We start from the raw sequence: 14976 nt of genomic DNA on the forward strand, positions 1-14976 counted from the left end.
CTCCACCACTGCGGACCTATGGCAGTGCAATGTTTAATCTTTACGCAAATAATCTACAATTGTTGATTTGTGATGTAAGTTTCACATTCTGTTTTATATATGCATGTGTTTTATCATTTGTGTAATAATTTCTAAATTTTTATTGATTTTTTTTACTGTTTTTATTCTTTACTGGTCTATTAGTATACGGCGGGTGTGGCCGGTCAGCAGGGTGTGACCTCCATGGCACCTGATCCCACGTCTGATGTTTTGGAGGTCCGTGTTTGCTCTGCTCCTATTTTGTATTGTTTTATGGACTTTGGTATTGAATACTGTTCGTTACTGTTCCATATTCTTCATAGTATGTTTTTGTATTTTTCTTTCATTGTCCATACTCAAAGGACAAAAAGAAAATACTTTGCCAAATGTAATACGTGTACAGCATGGCTAGGGATTTCATCCACTGATGGTTAGATATGTTTTAAAGTAAAACTTGATCAAAGTACTGGGCATGTTATAAAACACATTTCACAGAACCTTGTATTTTGTGACTGAGCACAAATCTTGCTAGAGTGTTTTCCACATTACTTTGTTGAGTAATGCTTTGTGGTAAAACTAAACAAGAATGCATTGATTTAGCATCTTTCAGTAATTTTGATGAACGCCAAAAAAGTCAAATGCAATGTATTTATGTATTTAAAACTTTGTCTGAGCAATTAATGGGAATTTTCAAGTGCAATAGGGGAATTTTGAGAAAACATACTAACAACTAAAAGGGACAGGTATAAAAAGATTCAGCGGGAATGATACTCAATTAAAAATTTATTTTTGATAACTAGGTTTATAACTTGTTATGCACAACTTGCATAAAAAGTACTTCAGTGTTGTATGTCGATCATATTCCTACTAAATAAATATGTTGGGAACCTTTTATTTTCAGTGTTCAGAAATTAAGTGAGGCTGCGGCAAGACTGTTAATAAAACAGATGAGAAATGGGCCTTCATATCTAGCACACAGAAGCAAATCTTCGCCAGCCAACGAGCGTACTTGGCTGGCGAAGATTTGACTGGGACATATCAAACCGAAAAGGTATATTACTTTTCTGTTTTCACCACTTTACATTACCAGTGGAAATGTGCGTTAATGTCTTCAAACTTCCTCAATCGGTAATTCTTCTTATTTCTTTTTCAGTTATGTAATACATGTATACTAATATTTTTTTCCCAGTAAGGTAATATATTAGTTCTTTCTTTAAGGGCAAACATGCTTGCTTTGAAAAAAAAAGTCTTCCGACTTCTGACTATTTACATCCTAAATGAGTCACTTGCATGACTGAAAACAAATCAGCTAATTGGATGGTAAAGGTAGAGAAAACAAACAGTGTCAGATCTCAAAAAGTCTGTAAACAATATAAATAATTAATAAAGAAGGCATAAAATACGGACCTCTGGAAATTCCAGTGGTGGGATCAGATGCCTGGGAGGACGCTCGTATAAATAATTAATAAAGAAGGCATAATATTGGATCTGGAAATTCCAGTGGTGGGATCCCTGCCTGTTGAACAGACATACCCACCGTTAGACCTATTTATTGATTTTCTTTCGTCAAATTCAGAATAAAAACAAAAGTCCGTATGAAACAAATCAGCCAAAAATACTACCCAATAATAGGTTATATTTGTCAGCAAGATAATTAATACTACAATAGAATATAGGAAATGTTGAAATGTTGGAAACCCTGTAACATCTACTTGTCAGTGAGTAACATGTTTTGCATAAAAATAAGTTGTAAGTCATAATTAACAAAAGTAGATAACAGGAGAATATAACTACATAAAAGTAGGGAAAGCTGACGATGGAAAAAGAAGCAGATGTTATTCAAAGAAAAAACACTTGCCTTAATCTTCAACTCAACATTCAGATCACAGGCACATGCAGTTACTTATATTTCTTTTAATGAAAAATATACCCTCTACCTTATAATACACAATTTATTATGAGGTAGGGGGTATATTTTTTTTTATATTTAAAAATAAGTAACGTCAGGTGCTTGTGATTCAGGTATATCGACGACGTTTTATCAGTTAACAATAGCTATTTTCAATTATGTGTCGACTCGTTTTATCTCAGTGATCATGATAAAAGACAACACAGAGTCTGTTACATCTTTTACCTATTTGAATGTTTAAATAACTATAGACGACAAACTTAATTGTTTTATTAAACGAGATGATTTCAGTTTTTCCAATGTCAACTCTTATTATTAATGTAGTAATATTCCACTATCACTAGCTTATGGTGTTTATGTCCCTCAACTTATTCAATACTCTAGAGCATGCTCTGAATATGATTATTTTTATATACCGAGACAGGCTACTCACATAAAAGTTGATGTTACAGGGATTTCAGCAACCTCGGTTTCAAGTCAGCATTCCGTAAATTCTATGGTCGTTATAATTACCTTAACAAAAATTATAACTTATCCCTGGATCGAATGTTGCCTGCCTTTTTCAGTTGCAATGGACCAAAGTTCCGTCTACTTCAGTGATAGGTTCATAGAGCTCACGGCGGGTGTGATCGATCAACAGAAGATGGTTATTCCTCCTTAACACCTAATCTACCCTCGGGAATTTCCAGGGGTTCGTGTGTATGTCCTTTTTTAACAGATTTATATTGTCTGAAGTTTTGATGAAATGGATCACTGTTCGTTATCGTTAACCTTTTTTTTTTCATTCACAAGTCTGTAAGCAGACCAAAGAATTACAAAGCCACTGATAGTTAGAAGATAGTAACAGATGACTTTGTAAAGAAACACATTTGAAAATGTAAATATTCATATGTAAATATTCATTATTATTCCTGTCTCCAAAATCTGTTTAATATTAAGCATACATAAATACATGTATACGACTGTAGTTATCACAGAATAAAATATTAGTAAAATACTTTAAAAACAAAGGACATAAATCTATAGGCCAGATAAAGTCAATATATATTCAGAAACGGGAATTAATTATAATAAAAATATAATTCTTTACTTCAAGGTTTTAAAACAAGTATGACATAATTAACAGTAATAAGAATAAAAACAGCCTACCTGTGTAGATGCTAATTCACGTAAATAAATGAAGTAGTTTGTGACTGATGTGTTGCGCAATAACATGTTTATTGACAAATACCGATCACATCTTTTTTGTGAAATAACTTTTTTAAACAAACGTATTCACACTTAGTGTACATCCTGGTAATAGATTCATTCCTTTTCATATTACGTTGTGGCTACATGTTTCAAACGAAATTTAATTTCTTTATTGTGGAATGAAATCTAGACCTTTCAAGTTGTTTGTAAACAGTTTCTTTGACTGCATGTCAGATAGATTAGTCTAAATTAAGAGATTCTCTAGCCATTAACATACCTTTATGAAATGAAAAGATATGGAGATAACGAACATTATTCAAGCTCTTAACTCCATAAAACAATACAAATTAGGAGCAGAGCAAACATGGACCTCCAAAACATCAGAGTTAAGTTTATCCTTTCGAAAAAAAAGTCCACTTCTATTAAATCAAATAAAGTTTTATTAAAAAATTTAAAACGATCCTATGAGTATCTAACAATATGATATCTGTTACTTTTCTTAAATTAAGCAACTTCTAAACTGTAAGATGTCTTCCATTCGATTTGTTAAATCTTACTGTATATATAATTTCCATTTTCAGTGTGGGTATAGAATAGGAAATCAAACAAAAAATGGAATATTAAATATTGATACCATTCATTTATTTACATCTAGGGTTATTTTATTAGCAGAGATCACCTAATTCAAGGTGATATGCAAGGCCATCTTTAAAATAATGTTTGTTTGTCCTCTCCCGACTAAGAGCAAAATGTGTTGATGATATAAAAAAAAATGCAATATTTTGAAAATCGTATGATCCTCTCACATATAAAAAATAAACTTTAAAAAATAACAGGATAATCCATGTCGTCCCTTTCAAGTGTAGATCTCAATATACATCATTCTTTGTTATGAATTAGCTTATAAAATTTACTGATATTTTTATTCATACATTAATAAAGAGGTACTTATAGATTGTGCATTCGTATTAAAGCTACGCGTTGTCCTCTTTCGGGTGGCATGCGGTTGTTTACATCTAGGCCTATTTACGACTTACTTTAACTTTTTTACGCCGCAGGATACTTTTAAAGCGAATGAAAATGCACCAGGGTCACTTTCCTTTATTGAAAACGCTTATCAAAATACAATTTGCCAAATTGTCAACAACTTTCCGTCCTTGAAAATACACATAGGTACCGCGTACATGTAGGCTACTAATCAATTCTATACATACTTAAAAGAACGTTTGGTGAAACATTGACGGGTTCTTCATGTACATAAAAATGAATCCCGCAAATAAATAAAAAAAAAAAATTAAGCATTGTTGTCTCCAGAGTTTTAAATAGTTTGGTTTTCTGTTTGTTTGATATGTATCATTTAAAATCCTGTAAAACGCGCTTCGATGCCCAATATGTACACTTGTAGTCCAAACAATTTGTTAACACTCAGGCAATGTGTGTCTTCTTCGATTTGAAGATGTAAATGAGTTTTTTAAAAATAAATTTCATATTGACATAAGAAATTTATTGATTTAGAGGGCGGAGGAGTTATTATTTTCAATGACATTATTCTTTATGTGGCGCAGTGGTTAGATCGTCTGCTCTAGAGTCGTGAAGAAAGGAGTTGATCCTTATGCCGCGGGTTCGAATCCCACTGTGGGACATGGAGATCGGTCCTTCGGATGAGACCGTTTAAATTGAGATCCCGAACAAATGCCATTATATGTTAAGCTTTATCTTAAATTACAGGAATAAGACTGACTTCCTTAAATACATTTCAAAATGTAGCATGATATCGATTGCTCAAAAGGTGTAACAATACTGTATATCAATTTACAATATGTATTGCGAAATAATAAACAATTGCTGAGTTATTTTATTCTGAATAACTTTATCAGGGCATTATTAAAAAAGGGAAATCGTGTACATATTTATGAAATAAGCGTGTCTATGGTATACTAGTAACGTTTCACCTGTAAGATTGACGGAGAAATAGTATTACATAAGTTTTTTAAAAATTGTTTTTGTTATTAAAATCGGAGGAGAATACATTGTCCAGAATATTCAAACTCCAAACTCCACCTTTACGTAAACTTACTTTTTAATCTCAGATGCCTATTGTGTCGTTGGACATTTTAAATAGCGGGTTGAAAGACATTTCAGCGATGGAAAATGGTCGTTTTAGCGGAAAATTTATCGTCTCGTTTTAAACGCCAGCACTTTTTTTTTTTTTTATAATATATGATCAGTAAAGTGCGTCTCTAGAAAAGAGCTAATTTCATTCCGTGTCAAGACTCGTCATTCCTACTGAAACTTAGCGGTTTTCGCCGACAATACGTTGATTGTAAAAAAAATTCCCGTAAAAAGAAATTCGCTAAATTTCTACAGGTAAATAATTTTTCATTCGCTAAAATGTCCCATCAATTTTCCGCTAAAAGGTCCATTCACACCATTAGCCATTCCGCTAAAATGTCCTTCTCCAACATAATTGTATCATTATACAGTGTTGTAATCTTATTTCATTGAATTCGAATCGAAATCGTAATAACAAATACATTATTCTCAAACTGGACGAGTAGTTGTAAACACTAAAATAGTTTGTCCCTAATTTACCCATGATGGAGTATTTTTCGCAATAGAGAGTACAAGGTGTATCGTAATGTATATATAAAGTTCTCACTATAAAGATACACTAATGCGAGGTCAAGCGGGCTTGACAAAATTTGCTACATAAAGATTTGTATCATAGCAAATATATAAACATACCAGATAATTAAAATGCACTTGGCAAATTTCCTTCAGATGCATGTAATTCATAACTTATAAAGTGGGACAGGGGTTCAGAAATATTTAAAAGCGTTTAAAAAAAGAATCTCCATTCTATTTAAAAAAAAAAGACTGAAAAATATATTGATATGTTATAGCACAATATCATCCAATAAATAATAATAATAAGAAAGACAAGATGTAGCAGATGGACCCAGATAGGGCAATAGATTTTAGTGGCTGTCCCACTCTTAGTAAGATACACAGTTAAACGACGTGTTACATTGATTTTCAAATTAGCATTGGCAAAATTATGTATTGTGTTGTCTGTAAGAAATAAGGATGAATAAGGAGGATTATTATATCAAGAGTCCTTAATTTTAATTCAGATTAATTTACAAATCCACAAACAGATGTACTATAAGATAAAATAGTAAAGCACAGAGAAGACGTATATTATTCAATATGATAATTAACTTATTTCACTCTCAGACAGATTCATTTAGAAGGAACTTTACACATTCTAAAAATGAACTTTTAGTGCTTATTACAATAACAAAATAAGAATAAGAAATATTTTATTGGGTATAATTTTTTCTTAATTATACAAAAAATTATATATAAAATGGAACATGGGTGTGTGAATGCATTGTAATAACTAATAGAATCACTTTGAAAAAAAAGACCATTATGCATGTTTAAGTACATTTGTTCTATTTGAATGCAATGTGATTCCATCAAACTCTCCGCTAAAACGTCCATCCACACTATTTGCCATTTCGCTAAAATGTCCACTGCCAGCCTTTAGCTTCAGGCTCATTTTACTGTTATCTGATTTCCTTGCCTTAAGAATAGTTATATAATCGAATACAATCGAAATTTCAAACACACAGTATTAGGATATTAGGCAGAAAGATGTACCTAAACACTAAAATTTGTATCAATATATGTACTTATGATGGAAAACGTTGTATATTTTGTAATCGAAACTACAAAGTGTATCCTAATGCAAAAGTTCACACAACAAAGATACACTAATGCGAGGTCAAGCGGCTAGACAAGATTTGCTACATAAACAAAATACTGATATGTCTCTGAACATACTAGATAATTAAAATATGCCCAGCAAACTACCTTCAGGAAGTTCATATCCATATACACCAACTGTATGTAATACGTTACAAATATGGAGGGGTTGGGGTTTCAGAAATATATATCAGTATTTTTGAAAAAGAGATATTCCATAATATTAATAAACGACTGACAGAAATATGTTCATAATATGTTAGAATGACAATATCGTCCATTAATTAAATAATAAATTCTACAAGATGTAGCAGATGATTCGCAGAAGGGCAATAGATCTTAGTTTCTTCTCACTTAGGCAAAATGCGCGGTACAAAGGAATTGCTACATTGATTTTTTTTTTAAAAGTAACATTTGCGAAAGCTAGCATTGTGTTGTTTTCATAATATAAAGATAAATCACGAAGAATTCACAATCAAGAGTCAAAATATTCCTATCTTAAGAAGTTAAATCAATATACAAACCCACAAACAGATGTACTACAAAAGACGAAACAGATAGGAGAGCACAGAGAAGACAAAGGTTATTTAATATTATAAAACTCTTATTTGACTCCCTGGAAGATGCATTTAGAATGAAATAATGTGGAGATAACGAACAGTATTCGAGCTCAAGATTGCATAAAAATATAAAATAGAAGTGGAGCAAACACGGACCTCCAAAACATCAGAAGTCAGATCAGGTTGCATGGAGGAGTAAGCATCCCCTTCCCACTAGTCATGTGCTCCTTATCATAATCGGGAAATAACGGAAAAATCTGTGGACAACTCAGTGTGTAAATAATGGACTAACAATCGTATGAAAAAAGTCAGTCAGTATTTGACTTAATGATAAATTGAATCGACCATAAAAATTACGAAATGATGACTTTAAAGGAACTTTACACATTCTAGAAATGATTTCATTTTAAACAAAAATGAGAAATGCCCAAAAAACTTTAAAGGAACTTTACACATTCTAGAAATGATGACTTTAAAGGAACTTTACATACTCTAAAAATTGAACCTTTAGTGCTTATTGTAAAAACCTCAAATTATATGATTGACATAATAATAATAATTTTTTAACTGTTTTTATTGGGTATAATTTTTTTCATAATTACATAAAAAAAATTACATAATTAGAAATTGGAACATGGGTGTGTTAATGCAGTGAAATAAGGTCTTCCGTTGGAAACGGAAGACCTTAATTTTTTAACTGTTCTAATTGGATATAATTTTTTTTTATAATTACACCAAAAAATTACATTATTATAAAATGGAACATGGGTGTGTTAATGCAGTGTAATAACATAGAATCACTTTAAAGGAAAGATACCTTTTTCATATTTGAGTAAATTTGTTTTATGATTCCATCAGTTCTTCACTTGGTGAACAATCTACATTGTTTGTATTATCTTAATTCCTATACAAACATGATAAGCAAAGAGGTCTTAAACAAACGCTGTTTAAAGCTTCATTCACGATCTTGGTACCCATGTACGAATACTGTTACATTACATAAAACGTGTATTTATGACCCACAAAATTTGGGATATACATTTTTGAGAATTGTAGTTTTATATACATTTTTAATTTTTGAAGTATGTGAAAGAAGAATTTCCAGTCCTTAACAATTTTCTCAAGTCAATCGCAACGACTCAGGCATGGTAATGCATTTCGAAATGCAAAGACGTTTAAAATCATGAGATAGCCCGCAGTTACCCCAGAGGGATTTATTTGGTCCCTATCTCTATAACTGGATATGGATTCAAGGTGTGGTTTTTCTTTTTAAAAAATCCGAGCCCAGTTCATAGGCGCAGTTAGACATCTGCAAACTGAAAAGCAATTTTCCTTTACACTAAATCTTGGTTTCAAAAAGAATTGTCTATTCAAAAATAACATTGGAATTGCATCTGAAAGAAAAAAAATTACAAAATTTTTTTCTCTAAATGCAGAAAAACCCCCATAAATTATACATCTCCATCATAGGGACGCTGTACTTAAATTAAAGTGAAATAATACAGTTTACAGAAACAAAACCCTTCTTAGCAAAGCAGGAAAATAAAATTGAACAAGTAATATGCAAAGTTTTTTGAAATGAACACAATTTGTCGTACTTATCCGGAAAACATTCCCCCAAGGAAAACAAATATAAATATGTTCACAATAGAATCCCAAATGGTTTAGAATGCATAAAATGCTCACTGTAGAAATAATAAGATTAAAGTCGATTAAATCATTTATGATTAAATGCAAGGTGTTGAACAAACTTTGATGAAATAAGACTGATGTACTGCAAGTTCCTTTGTTAAAAAAAGCTGATATCTCTTACCCCCTAAATAGGATAAAATATACTTCTAATAAGTTTTGACCTGAAGGATAAACTTGTGACTATCAATTATTTCTTACTTAAAATATAAATTCTTACCTGATTAAAAACTTGACTAATTAATCCTCACATTAAAAAAAATCTCATCTGCGGTAAACTATTGCGCAAATGTTGATAAATTGGTCATGCGTGATAAGGGTGTGAACTTTGTGCCTCTCGCTGGGTGCGATAGTGAAAACTTGTTCTGATAGCTCTGTCCTATATAGAGTTTATGAAATGTACCTGTACCCCCATCGTTAAGATTTCGAAATTGTGCTGAAATTGATTGTTATTCATTAGGGTCAATTGTAAATACCTTGTTGACACAAGTGCCCTTTGACAATTTTTTAACCTATATCAAACAAGACACTATGTCAATATTTTAGATTTCTTTACGAATTTTTAAAATTTCCGCAACTTTCCACCCACCTATAATACTATTTCTTGGCAGAACATACTTAGGTTAAATAAAATTCATGCTACAATAAATCAGTTTGTTATGAGCTGCAAAATTCCAAATAATGTAATTTAAGAAAGTGAATTAAATAATGGATAATGGTGGTTTTGACCTTTTGTAATATCTAAGTACCTATATTAGGGTAAAACGATATCTTTAAGATAAGAGCAAATACAAAGTGCCATAATTTACAGATATTATATATATCATTTGCCTGCCACTAAACTAGTCTGAATTTATTTTATGATAAAACCCGTGAAGATTGCATAATTTATACTGTCGATTTCTCCCAAAAATGATAAGACGAGGCAAAATTGAGAAAAGGAGTTTTGGAATTTATTTAACTAGGTCTTAGGTTAACTGAAAAAGGAGACTATGATTAACGGATTCAACTTGAAAGTCGACCCGACATGTGGCTGAATGTCCTACATACGTTATTTGACCTCTTTATCATCCATTCGAATGTCGACATATAATTACCAATATACCCCATAAAAAGAGTTCACATTGAATTTTATTTATAGTTCATATTTAATTTCTAATATTTTCATTGAAACAAAACACTAAAATTAAAAACAGCAGAAGAAATGAAATTGGACCTTCGCGAAATAACTGTCTCTCCATGCAACATAACAAGGAATTAAAGCACTTTCGTAGTAGTACAAGATCTTACCTTTAAAATAACGGTAGTAAAATCCTTTTCACCAAAATATGATATAGTCAATGGCACTGATAACAAACTTGGATTGCCTGAATAAAAAATGCAGGGATTAGATATATCTCCGATATTTCACCTTTATAATTTTTTATTGACCTGGTCTTTGTACACAGAGAGATGGAAATCACTGAAGCGATGATGCTTTTAACTGGTCAAATACAGGTGCCCTCCGACCCACCAAAGGAATTTAATGGGAAAGATCAACTACTTAATATTGAAAAATTCCCACACCTAGGCCAACTTTCTTACATATTGGATTAATTCCATTCATAAATTTTCATTTTATGTTTAGAGAGGCATAACTTAACTTTTAAATTCATTTGCCTGCGTAACTTTTTAAAAAAATGTGTTGACTTCCATCAAAATACAATGTATTAAAAGAACCCGAAGGTGACAAGAATTTGATTGAATTGGTGAGTGTTAATATAAGGTGTAATTTAGTTTATGGTCCCAGAAATCAGTATAAATTTCACACATTTCCGCCATAACCCAGGGTTGAATTATCGACCTACCGAATCTCTATCTTCTTGCAGTACAGGAACAATACGCTAGACCTGTCAGCCATCCTGACAATTCAAAGGAGCATTTAATATAGTGTTATTTCTCAATGGTTGGGATATCCCCTTTTTCAATTCTTCTGTAAAAGTTTTTAGATAGCTCTCTCAATCTGTTTTAGTGGTGCTTCTGCTGGTTATCATTAGTTTCTACCTGTATTGTCATTCCTCAGCTGTTTTAGGCTGCTTTAATTTTTTTTCCTTTTGAGGGTAGTCTACAGTTTTTGTCTTTATCTTCCTTAACATAGGCGCCATACACTTAAAATTGTATCGAAAGAAGTTTGATCCCCCTCCATGAAGTTTGGACTCTGGACGAATGCTCTTTTTTATGCTTGTCCATTTTTTTTTTTGGTTGGAATTTTTTTTCTCCTTCAATTAGCCCCCTCCAACTTTCAGTTTGCTTCCGACGCCATTGCTCTGGTGGTGAGATCTTGAGGATTAGGTGGTTTTTGCCTTTTCAACAATTCCTTAAAAAGTTCTTTCTTTTTTGTTGTTTTATTTTTATTTTCTTCTATTACATGTCTTTCTTGTTTACTTCGTTTTCCATCTAATTTCTTGCTCATGTTTTACAGGTCCTTATTTTTCCTACCTTTTCTGCTCTTTCTGCTTCTGTTGCCAAGTCACCAATATACTTTTTTGTTAGCGTTGATAACACCCTGCTTTGTCTTCTTGCTTGCCCTTGACTACCTATGTTTGCCTTTGCAATTTACCTCTTGCTCTGCTTGCATTGACTTTTCTTTCTGATTGTCCTCTCCTTCGGTATATCACTAATTCTTAATAGATTTTTGCAAGACGCACTGACTTAAACAGTCGACGGTTTACTTTGACATTTAAAGCTGTATCATGTACAGGGGTACAAAATTGATAATAGGTAAGAAAACCTTTTTGGTGGTCATAAGTTTGGTGTTAGGGGCATTAACATGTGAAGGCCTGAAGTTGAGGGTAGCATATTTGTCATTTTCTTCACGGACAAATTATTTGTGCTTTGAAATAAACCGTTATTTTCGTTAAATTGAATGTTGAGCTAAATATTTCTATCTTTAAAGTTCATTGTTTTTAGTGTAAAATTAAGCTGTCAACTGTAAAAGTCAGCGCTCCTTGCAAAAGTCCTGTAGTAATTTTTCCTCAATCCAAATATGTCCTTACAGCTGATGTTAAATGTCTCTTTTTACGCAATACAAACTTCCACTGCTGTCTGTTTACATATTTCCTGTAGGAACTTGCTTTCTTTTACAGTAATCCTACACTTCTTTAATGTTTGGGTATATTTTCAGAGTCTGGTGTTGTTTCTGAGTTTCTGTGAGTATTCTTTAACTTCATATTGATATTCGCTTTCAGTAATTGGTGGTCTTACGCTACATCTTCAGCTCGTTTGATCCTAGTATCTTCTATTCTTTTAGAAATACATAATATGGCCTTTGGTTCTCAGTATGTGGTCCTGTGATACCCATTTGAATTTTACGATGCTTTTTGTGCAATATTGTACCACATTTGTCTACTTTTTGAGTAGAATGTTGCAAGCCTTTCCCATTTTTCGTTCATATGAACCATATCCGTGTTTGATCATTTCTGTACATTGGCATTCAAATTTTGCATCAGAATGATAGCATTTCTTTCTCTACAGATGCCAATATTGCCTTGACGTCTGTTGTAAAATTCGTATTTTGTTTCTTTCTTTGCAAAATGACTTGTATTTGTTTCTACCATATGATATATTTATGGAAATTCTTTAATGTTTTGTTTTTAAAAAGTTTTAATGGTCCTATGTCCATGTGCTTCGAAACCTATTACTGCTCCCTTTGCGGTTTTGAATAAAATTAATATCATGCCCTGTGCATCTGATGAGTTTTCTTTTCTGTGTCCCGAAAATAGCATTAATTTACCAGTTTTTAGTAAACACTATCTCTGCCGAATCTATATCGTATCACTTTCGACTAAGTTATAATTATAACTTTACAAGAAGGATAATCTAAAACCCTACATTTTATACAGTTCTGAGGAAGTAATTGATGTATCATAATCACATAAAAAGTTGTAGAGATACAAATACATGAATAAGCAAAAGCTTGGAGATAAGATTACATGTTTACATGGTTGCCGTTTATAAGTAAAAAACCCACAATGGGGTACATGTTGCTAGTAGTTTCCTCGGAGCATGTGTTTCCATCCCCATTTACAACAAGAGGCCCATGGGCCACATCGCTCACCTGAGAAGCTTTGACCATTCTGTTCTTTACCAGATTTCCCCCTTGTTATACATAATGCATCCCCAAACTACCCCACTGATCATAAATTAGACATTTTGAAATCTACACTACCCCATGATCCTTCCATGGGCACATATGTTTCAGCTTTTTTGGCCCAGTGGTTCCCGAGAAGAAGATTTTCAAAGATTTTTCCTATATATTTCTATGTAAAACTTTGATTCCCTATAATGGCCCCGCCCTTCCCCCGGGGGTCATGATTCCTACAATTTAGAATTTACACTACCCCAGAATGCTTCCACATAAGCTTCACTTTTTCTGGCCCAGTGGTTCTTGAGAAGAAGATTTTCAAAGATTTTTCCTATATATTTCTATATAAAACATTGTGGCCCCGCCCATCCCCCGGGGGTCATAATTTGAAAAATAAAGAATCTACATTATACCAGGATGCTTCCACATAAGTTTCAGCTTTTTTGGCCCAGTGGTTCCTGAGAAGAAGATTTTCAAAGATTTTTCCTATATATTTCTATGTAAAACTATGATTCCCTATAATGGCCCCGCCCTTCCCCCGAGGGTCATGATTCCTACAATTTAGAATTTACACTACCCCAGAATGCTTCCACATAAGTTTCAGCTTTTCTGGCCCAGCGGTTCTTGAGAAGAAGATTTTCAAAGATTTTTCCTAAATATTTCTATATAAAACTTTGATTCCCCATTGTGGCCCCGCCCTTCCCCTGGGGGTCATTATTTGAACAATTTAGAATCTACATTATACCAGGATGCTTCCACATAAGTTTCAGCTTTTCTGGCCCAGTGGTTCTTGAGAAGAAGATTTTCAAAGAATTTTCCTATATATTTCTATGTAAAACTTTGATACCCCATTGTGGCCCCGCCCTTCCTCCGGTGGTCATTATTTGAACAATTTAGAATCTACACTACACCAGGATGCTTCCACATAAGTTTCAGCTTTTCTGGCCCAGTGGTTCTTGAGAAGAAGATTTTCAAAGAATTTTCCTATATATTTCTATATAAAACTTTGATTCCCCATTGTGGCCCCGCCCTTCCCCCGGGGGTCATTATTTGAACAATTTAGAATCTACATTATACCAGGATGCTTCCACATAAGTTTCAGCTTTTCTGGCCCAGTGGTTCTTGAGAAGAAGATTTTCAAAGATTTTTCCTAAATATTTCTATATAAAACTTTGATTCCCCATTGTGGCCCCGCCCTTCCCCCGGGGGTCATGATTTGAACAATTTAGAATCTACACTACCCCAGGATGCTTCCACATAAGTTTCAGCTTTACTGGCCGGGTGGTTCTTGAGAAGAAGATTTTTTAATTACCCAACCCTATTTTTGTCTTTTCTTGATTATCTCCCCTTGCGAGGGGATATGTCCCTTCATTTTAACAATTTAAATTCCCCTTCACCCAAGGATGCTTTGTACCAAGTTTGGTCAAAATTGGCCCAGTGGTTCTTGAGAAGAAGTCGAAAATGTGAAAAGTTTACAGACGGACAGACAGACGGACGGACAGACGGACGGACAGACAGACAGACGACGGACAAAATGTGATCAGAAAAGCTCACTTGAGCCTTCGGCTCAGGTGAGCTAAAAACCTTAATTACTCTATTTTTGAAAATGCACAACATTATGCATCAAATATGTTAAATACCAAAGTTGTTTTAGACAAAAACAATAAAATTCAATGGTGCTCGGAAATATTCAACGTGTAGTTATCATATCCCAG

The sequence above is a fragment of the Saccostrea cucullata genome, unplaced genomic scaffold (genome assembly GCF_032062105.1).
Source record: "Saccostrea cucullata isolate Sc308-1 unplaced genomic scaffold, CSIRO_AGI_Scuc_v1 ctg84, whole genome shotgun sequence".
Lineage (NCBI taxonomy): Eukaryota > Metazoa > Mollusca > Bivalvia > Ostreida > Ostreidae > Saccostrea > Saccostrea cuccullata.